The sequence below is a fragment of the Cupressus sempervirens genome, chromosome 1, assembly GCF_028749045.1.
Source record: "Cupressus sempervirens isolate cs-2001-9-10 chromosome 1, ASM2874904v1, whole genome shotgun sequence".
In the NCBI taxonomy this organism is placed as follows: Eukaryota; Viridiplantae; Streptophyta; class Pinopsida; order Cupressales; family Cupressaceae; genus Cupressus; species Cupressus sempervirens.
The window spans coordinates 781622866-781632529 of NC_143118.1; positions in this window are offsets into that span (position 1 = coordinate 781622866).

The window sequence follows — 9664 nt, forward strand, 5'->3', positions numbered from 1 at the left end:
TACATATCGCTTAATTAATGCCCTTGGTAGATGCTTTTCCTAATATGGCCTCTTTCTCTTTTTGGTCAATAAGAAACTACACATTCATTGATCTTTCTTCTAGAGTTGAAGCTTCTTTACCTTTGCCCTTCTTTGCCTTGAGGCAAGCAACCTTGGAATGCTCCAATCCTTGCATTCCTTGCATTGTTCCATGATTTTTGCAACTTGGATCTCTTGCCTCCATATGCCTTCAGCTGAGTGAAGCTCAACAAATTTTGGGAGCAAAGGAGATGGGTTCCACATAATACATATCCATGCATACATGCTAAAATCCGCATTTGAAATTGCTTCATCTAATTTGATGAACTTCCCCAATCTGTCTCCAATGGCCTTGAATGACTCATCATTCCAATATTGATGTGGCATGTTGTAAGGACACAACCAAATGAGGACTTCTTCTAATTTAGCCAAATTCACATTGGGACAAGCTAATCTCCAGACAAAATGCATTCAAGACAAAATAAAGTCAAACTTTTTTTTTCCAAATTCACGACATAATTTTTTTCCAATTTTTTTGTTGTTCTCGACTACAAACTATGTAGATCATAAAAATCAAATGCTGAAATTTTCAGAAAAATCCATAATGTTTTCGATTTATAAAAATTGGTCAACTCTTTGTAGGGAGGATAGCTGCGTCCATTAGCATTTAAATTGGACGACCAATCTTTGATGTAGAAGCCAATCCCTTTAATCATATATGGTCCTCTGAGTAGAATACACTCTTTTTTCCATGACGCTTTCCATTATAGTCAGATAAAAACAGTTTGGTAAGGATTTGATGGCTACTTGCTCTCCCCATGCTTCATTGATCCAATTGCGTAACTTGGGATAGGTGCGCTATCCGCCTCCCTATTTCAGAAACAAAGTTTTTTCTTTCAGATTTTGGACTGTAGATCTCCATGACTCTGATTCGATTCTTGGCATCGCCACACTTTCCTTGCTAATTCTGCTGGTTTTGGTGGGGAACCCTTATTGTGAGGAAATCCTTTATTCGCTTGATTCGACCTGCCATGGGAATTGTAGACATAACCCCATTGTCTCCTTGGTTCTGTTCTGAAGTTTGATTGTTCAAATTCAGTCTTGTGGTTTCATTGCCTGTTATCGGTTCAAGATTTTGAGTACCCTTATTCTGATTTTGTTTGGGAAATTGGCTGTGATGTTGTCAATTTTCCTTTTGATGCCCTCTCTGAAAACCGATTCGTGCCTCTGCTTGTCACAAGTTTGTTTTGTTTTGTTTTTGCCAACCTTCATTCCACCCCTAAGATGCTGTTGTGTTGGGTATAAATCTGTCGGAAATCGTCTCTCCTGATTCAAACCCTACCACTCAGATTCCCGCCTTCGCTGATAGGGTGCATCTTCCCTTCGAGCGTTCACATACTCCCTCTGAAAGTTCGCTTGCTCCCTTCGAAAGTTTGCCATTTCATTCATTTTTATAACATTATATTTTGTATTGTTTATTAATATTAATATAATATTATACAAAATATTAATATATTATAATAAAAATATTTCATCAAAGATTAAGAAGATTATCTTATAATATTTAAAATAAAATAAATAGAAATATAAAATTCAAATTGAAGAATCAACCATTTGGATAAATTCATCATATTTCACTAATAGGGAGTCGTGAATGTTTCAGAAGAAAAATAAAAGTGGATAGTATTCTCAAAAGTTGGGTTATCATTTGTTGACCGATGAGATTGACTTAGAGGACTAACCTACCGAATTATGTTGGGACATAGATTGTTTGCCTAAGGCAAACTCATTTGCATGGTTAGCAACTCATAGGAGAATCTTAATACGAGAGAGCAAAAAGAAGTATGGTTTTGTTGGTTCAACTAGGTGTCTGTTTTGTGAGGAAACTATATAATATATTGATCATTTATTGGTGTAGTGCAAATTTCTACAAGAATATTGGGAGATGATTAGGATAAAGCTTGGATGGGTTGGGCGAATTCAATAGTGGAGATGTTTGAGAGTTGGCCTATTTTTCTCAAGAAATAAATCCTATCCAAAATTTGGGTACTTAGCCCTTCCATTGTTAAATGGGAATTATGGAAATAACAAAATTAGAGGATTTTTAAAGATTAGGAGTCTATGTAGAAGATTTAGTGAAGGATTAAATACTTCTATTAAGGAGGCAATGAGTGTTGCTACAACTCACATAAGACCCTCAACTGCCTTAACTCATTTAGACAAGAGGGGTCATTTTTTTATGGTTTGGAATAAGGATACGATATAGATGTTATGGTAAGCCTTTGGACTCAGGCAGTTAAAATTTAAAAGTTGTTAGGTGGACTTGCCCAGAGATAAGGTAGTGTAAAGTAAACTTTGATAGCATTGCAAGGGGTAACTTGATTCCATTAGGGGTTGGTGTGATTACCAGAGATTGGAAGGGCAATCGAATAGCTTTTGCTGCGAAAAGAGTCAAGGATGAAACTAATAATTTGGGCAAAGCATATGTTGCTCTACTGGCTAGGAAGTTAGCTCGAGAGATATGAATATAGATAATTCACTTAGAGGTGGACTCAAAGATTATTGTGAAATCCATTAAGACTGGGAGAATTTGTACTTGCACTTGCAAGGGCTTATTAGTGCAATTTGGGAGGAGTGAGTAGGTTTTGAGAATTTAAAATTAGCCATGTAAGGAGACAAGGAAACAAAGAGGTGGATGTTTTATTCGAATTGACAGTCTCCTTTGTAACTTTGAATGAGTGAAGGTTTGAAGACCTAAGGGAGTTTCTATTTAAATTTAAAAGTTGTTAATAACCATTTAGTTGGGAAGCATCTACCCAACCGATGAAATTATCATTTTTTGTACTTTCATAGTTAAATTTATAATCGTTAATTTGTGATTTTCTATATTTTTATTTATAAATTAATTAAAATAATAGGAATTCAGTTGGCTAGTTAGCCACTTACATTTAGTTGGTGCAATAGAGGGACTATTATTACATTATAATATAAGTGTAGGTGAATGAGGTAGAAGGGATGATGTAAGCATTCTAATTATCACACGAGATGACTATGGGAAGTAATGTTGTTTCATTATGTGGTGAGCTTATATGTGCACTGGATATCTAGAGAAATGTGTGTCAGCCATGATACAACAATTGAAATGTGTCGGTGGTGTGAGAGCATTTAACCAAGAAATTGAAACAAGTGCCTTGAATTTTTAAAGTTGATCATTGGGCTAAGAATTGTGGAGTGAATTGAATAAATTTTCTAGTGCGTGGTGTCTTAGTTTACAAAGATGGAAGCTACTTTCTTGGTTGACATTGAGAACCAACATAAAGGGTTTAAAGGTTCGATGAAGAAATAATGTTAGCATGGGTTGTTGAAAATCAACACAAATGCAATGACTAATGCTGTGATGAGGGCTATTAGGCCTTAGTTTTAGGAGAGGAAAAGGAAATGGTGTGTCAAACTAGATGTGATTTTACTAATAATAATTTCATGGTGCTTAGAGATTGGTTAGTGCACAATTAAGGTAAAGAAGATAATATGAGATTTATTTGATGAATATTTCCTCCTTGGTTTGGACTCCATTCTAGAATAAATGGTCCTTGGTGTGGGGTCAGACATTACAAGTATTTTGAAGACAAGGAGGATGTCAGGTTCTATAGCTTATAAGTTCCCTTTTTGAGATGGTGGGTAGAGTTGACAAAACTGAATATAGGAGGAAAATTGGAGACCATTGAAGAAATTGCTAGACATGAGAAAATGATGTTGAGAGAAAGTAGGGTTTTTCTTTTCCCATGCCAAGACATGTGCAAACTAGCTTTGGAAGGTGCCAAAGAGTGTTTGTATAAAGTGGGATAAGTGATAAATGACCCAATTTTGGTTTTTCTAGAAGTGAGGGTTTTATTAATGTTTAAGATGACTATGGTGAATTGACAAGATGATTTGGGTTTGGGCATGCTTTTGTAGAGGAAGGTCACAGTTTGAGTCCTCGAGGTGTGCAAGAGAAAGCTTGGATGACAAGGAAATATAACTTTGATTTAGATGGGTATTTCCTTATTGTGATTTGGTGTAGGACGAGAAGCAAATTGTAAAGAGGGCATGGGAAATTTTGATACTTCTCTAGAATATTGATGTTGATAACGAAAGGGTAGATGAATAGGTTTGAAGGATGAACTTCATACACTTATTATAAGTTGCAATTATTATTTCAATAAAATATATCTCAATAAAATTGATCAAAAATAAATAAATATAAAATTTATTGAGATAATAATTGTCGATGTTTGGTAGCTTCTATCGAATAAAAAAAATTTAAATAAATAAATAAATAAATAAATAAATAAATAAATAAATAAATAAATATATATATATATATATATATATATATATATATAATATGAGACATGTCTCATTCATGGGACATATTTCTTTATGGCTTATTTTGAATTTAAATAAGAGGTCTATGCTATTTGGAAAACACATATGAAACATAATGGCAGTGTGATTACATTTATAGCAACACTCAGAACCTCAACATGGTATTCGAGCCAACTGCAAATGTAATTAAGAAAATTGAAGAAGGGACAACTTCAACAATACAAACATGGTATTAGAGTGACTCCTTTCTATTCAAGCCTAAGGAATTTTGCAAATAAAGTATTGGAGTGTACTCTATAGTCTAGTAAACTATGTGTAATTTAATTATATTGGTTGATATATTTTTAGGTAGAATATTTGATGTAGCAACATTTGTGTTATGTTGCTATTTTTATGAGACAACTTACATGGAGAGTTTGAAATCCATTAAATTAGGAAGTAATACCAATCCACGATACTGATTTACATGATAGAGAAGGTGAAACAACCGGTAGGGAAGGTGAAATAGTGCCCGCCGAACATTGCATGTGTGTAGGATAACTATCTTAGCGAGACCAAAAAATGATGAGATATCTAGTAGATGGATGAAGCATTGAAAAGAGGATTTCTTAGCAAAGCCAATTTGGAGTTGAAATAATACGTCACGAAAAAATGCGAAGTCACTGCTATGAAAGTCAAGAACCCTTATGTGTTTAGACTAGTTTTCATCATATTGCTTCTATATAACAAAGACACATGTAAAGAAGGATTGCAACATGCATGGTGCACGTTGGAGAGAATTGAGAATCCCACTGTGGTATTGCTTAGTTTTCAAAGTTTTTGACATTAATAGATAATATGGAACAAGAAAATAATAGACGTGCATCGAACATCACCACATTTTATAACCAAAGGTTTTTGATCATATGGAATATCTTATATTTATTATCATCAAAGGACTCATGATTGATTATCAATGAAAGAAAAATATTTAAGATTAGAAAAAGTTTAACATTGATTATAATCAGAGGATTAGACTATTGAAGTTTGGTAGCTTCAGTTAGATAAAACTATATATAATTATGTATGAGATATAGTTTGTATATATGTGTTCATCATATGTGAGATATAAGTTTATTGTTATATGAGAGAAATAAACACACACACATGTACAAACAACTATGATGAAATTTTATATTATATTAATTATCTAATAAATGAATATACATGTCCCATGAAGGGATATGTCTCTTTATCACTTATTCTCATTATATATATAACAAGTTGTTGCCATTTGGAAAATACATACCAAATATTATGGTAGTGCAAATAAATTTGCAACGATCCTCTAAAACCAACATGGTATAAGGGTCAGACTGCAAATATAACAAAGTTATCATGCACTTAGTCTATTAAAATAATAAATCATAGTGAGGATATTATCAAATTGAGATAGGCTCCATGAAGTCATTTGAAGAAGTTAACACATATATCAACAACTAATGATTAAACATGGCAGTGACAAAAGATGTGTTAACAATGATATCGAACATTGTTGGCAACATAAATAGCTATGGAAGTATAAGCAAAAATTTATTCTATGATCAACGAACATCTATACATGAAAATAACTTTGAGTCATTTGTGATTAATAATAATCAATTTAATAATCAATAATAATCTATACATGGGTCAATGAGTTTGACTCAAATTCACATAGTTAAATCCTGATAGCAATATCACAATAATCAATTTTTGATGTAGGAGCATCCTGGGGTAGTTGGCTATCCTGCATGATTAAGGGATTTTGGTGGAGTTGAGTGGACCTATTTGGGTCTTGGGTAATTAATTTTGATGTACTTAATAAGCATTGTAAGCCTTTAAAGGCATTTGGTATTTAATTTTTGTTGGAGGCTAACTTGTGGCTCTTCAAGTATTTAGTGTAAGGGATATTTAATTTGTAGCTTACTACGCCGAATTGTGGCTTAATTGGGTATAAGTAGGTGTATTTTGAATTCTTTACTCATTATTCATTCATTTGGAGGAGGAGTGAGTTTGCAGAGTAGTTGGAGAGTGAGTTTTTCCTGAGTCTGTAGATAGAGCGCCAAATGTGAGGCAGTTTACAACAGGATTGTGATTATTCATCCATCTTGGAGAAGAGGATGTGGTAGAGGAGTGAATTTTGAGGAGAACTAGTAGCTGAGGCTTGGAAAACAAAGAGATTTCTTGATGGGCTTGCGAGTACGAGTTAGGTTTTTCCTTGGAGGTTTCTACTAGAGTGTGCATATGGACTAGTTAGGGTTTAGATTAGATCTCGAGGGATCTTGCACAACTATTACTTTCTACGCATTTGGCCGTAACTGGGAAGGCATTACAACTCAACACATTACATGCAATCAGTTATATCTATGAATAAATTATTGTGATTTGACTTCAAATCTTGCATTGTTGTTGAGTTTCCATTGTGTGGTTATTTGATGGGGGCCAGGGCATCTCCTTTGGGGATTCTCTTACCTTGCACTACATCAAGTGATATTAGAGTGAAGGTTGTTCTTGAGCATGTAAATAGATCATCAAAGTTGAGGTAGCTTGGGAGGACATACAAATGGATCTATGGTTACAAAGATGGAAGGTTGATCTTGTTTGGGAAGATTGAGCTATTGGTGATTTATTGCAGAGGATTTGTGAAGTTCTTGGATGATGGCTCTGAGAGGATTGGACCCTGAGATAATTGTGAATCTCCGTGATGTGGTGGAGAAGAGGTTTTTAGAGATGTCTACTTGGTTTGAAGCTAGTTTGGTTGATCAAGTTAAGGAAGGGATAGTTGAAATTTGTAGAGTTTTGTGGAGCTAGAGTCTACCGATCCGAAAGAGAGTTGTTTGGCTAGTTAGAAGAGTTGTTCAAGAGAGAAGATGGCATCACAAGGTCAAAGTGGAAGAGGTTGGTTTTGTTGATAAGTTTATGGAGCCTGATACTGAACCTATAGAGAAACTAGAGGCTATTGTTGAGGATATTTCTAACCTTGTTGATGCTGGGATGGAGATTGGTTTTCATGATCAGTTGGTTGAGATTGACATGGAGATTGCAGAACACTCGGTCATGGATGATCTGGTTACTATTGGTGGTGAATAATGTGTTGCAAAGCATCTTGTTGTGAGAAATGATATTGTTGGTGTTGTGAGTTTGGATTGTGTTGATGGAGATCTACATATTGTTGTTGATATGGAGTTTGTTGCTGCTGATGTGGATGAGGGTTTGCCGATGAAGCATATATTGTTTAGTTTGTTCTTGGAAGTGAGCATGCTAATTGGATGGTTGAGATTCTAGTGTTTGATAGAGTGATGTAGATGTGGATGATGTGCATGTAAGTTTTCTTGTCCTTATTGGAGTGGAAGCCTTTGGTGAAGATGAAGACAATTGTGGATTTCTTTTCATTGGGCATCAAAGTGTGGGACATACTTTTCTTTTCGCACCTAGGAAGTCTGATGTAGGAGCATCCTGGGGTAGTTGGATATCTTGCATGATTAAGGGATTTTGGTGGAGTTGAGTGGACTTATTTGGGTCTTGGGTGATTAATTTGATGTATTTAATAAGTATTGTAAGCCTTTAAAGGCATTTGGTATTTAATTTTTGTTGGAGGCCAACTTGTGGCTTAGTTGGGTATAAGTAGGGGGTATTGTGAAGTCCTTAGTCATTATTCATTCATTCAGAGGAGGAGTGAGTCTAGAGAGTAGCTGGAGAGTGAGTTTTTCCTGAGTCTGTGGATAGAGTGCCAAATGTGAGATAGTTTACTATAGGATTGTGATTATTTATCCATCTTCGAGAAGAGGATGTGGTAGAGGAGCAAATTTCGAGGAAAGCTAGTAGCTGAGGCCTGAAAAACAAGGAGATTTCTTGGTGGGCTTATGAGTACCAGTTAGGTTTTTCCTTGGAGGTTTCTACCAGAGTGAGCATTTGGACTAGCTAGGGTTTGAATTGGATCTTTAGGGATCTTTCAGAACTATTACTTGATTTGTATATGGCCATAACTGGGAAGGCCTTACAGCTTGACACATTGCATGTAATTAGTTATATATATGAATAGATTATTGTGATTTGGCTTCAAATCTTGCATTGTTGTTGAGTTTCTATTGTGTGGTTATTTGCTTGGGCCTATGGATTCTCCTATACCTTTCACTACATCAATTTTATATGCAGTGTATAATCCATCTTACATAACAATTAAGTAAGGCATGAATCAAATACAAAAAAGGATGATTTCAAAAGTTTGTAGTACTCGGTTTACTAAATATATATCACTTTGATGAGGTGACAAATTTTCAGATAGTAGTCTTTTAATAGATGAGGCCATTGATCAAACTGAATGAAGTAGTTTTGAAATACATAGCAATTGCAATTCCATACAGGTTAAAAATGACAATACTAGAAATAATAAAGAATGATTGAAATTATAGTTGACCAAGGGAAATTATAATATATATTTCTACTACTTGAAAGAAAGGTAGACGATATTATAAATGGAGATATTGAGTCTACAAAATTATTTACTAATATCGCAATCTTTTGATGTCACATATTTAGAAGTCCCTAAGCCATGATATTATCATAAGCAAAAATATAAATTGAACAAATCATATGACTATCCATTTAAAGAAATGTAATTATGGTACAATTATGAGAAAATCTCCAAATCCTTCTTAGTCAACAATCTCCTCTATTCAATATAGAGTTGTGAGTGTTTGAAATAAAAGAGATGAGTATCAATGAACCAATTGTTCTTGAAGATAAATATAAATTCTAAGAATTTTATTATTATTAGAGCTTGAGGTTAGACTATATCATGATTTCATTTGACATAAATTCATAACTCATGTGTTTTGTTAAGAAAATTCATATGGATTTAAAGTTAAACAAGATTGCCTTGAAGAATTCAAATATTCTTGACGATATTGTTGAAGATGCATCTTGAAGTACACCATGTTCATTATAGTTTGTGGATACAAATGATTTGACAAATAGTAACTTTGATCGTTACAAATATACGAGCATGAATGTAGATACTAAACCATAAAAATTCATGGTAAATATAATTTGTGTAGGACAAATGGATTAATTCTCCAAGGTGAGAAATTCAGACGAAAGGATAAGAAATGTAGTAATAAATTACTACCCAAAACTTGCATAGGTATTTGGAGAGCGTATAATTAGCCTACACAACAACATCCAATACCACACATCCTACATCAACAGTGGTTATGTGGGGTTGGACACTAAGTAAAAAGATTACCTATGAGATGACGTG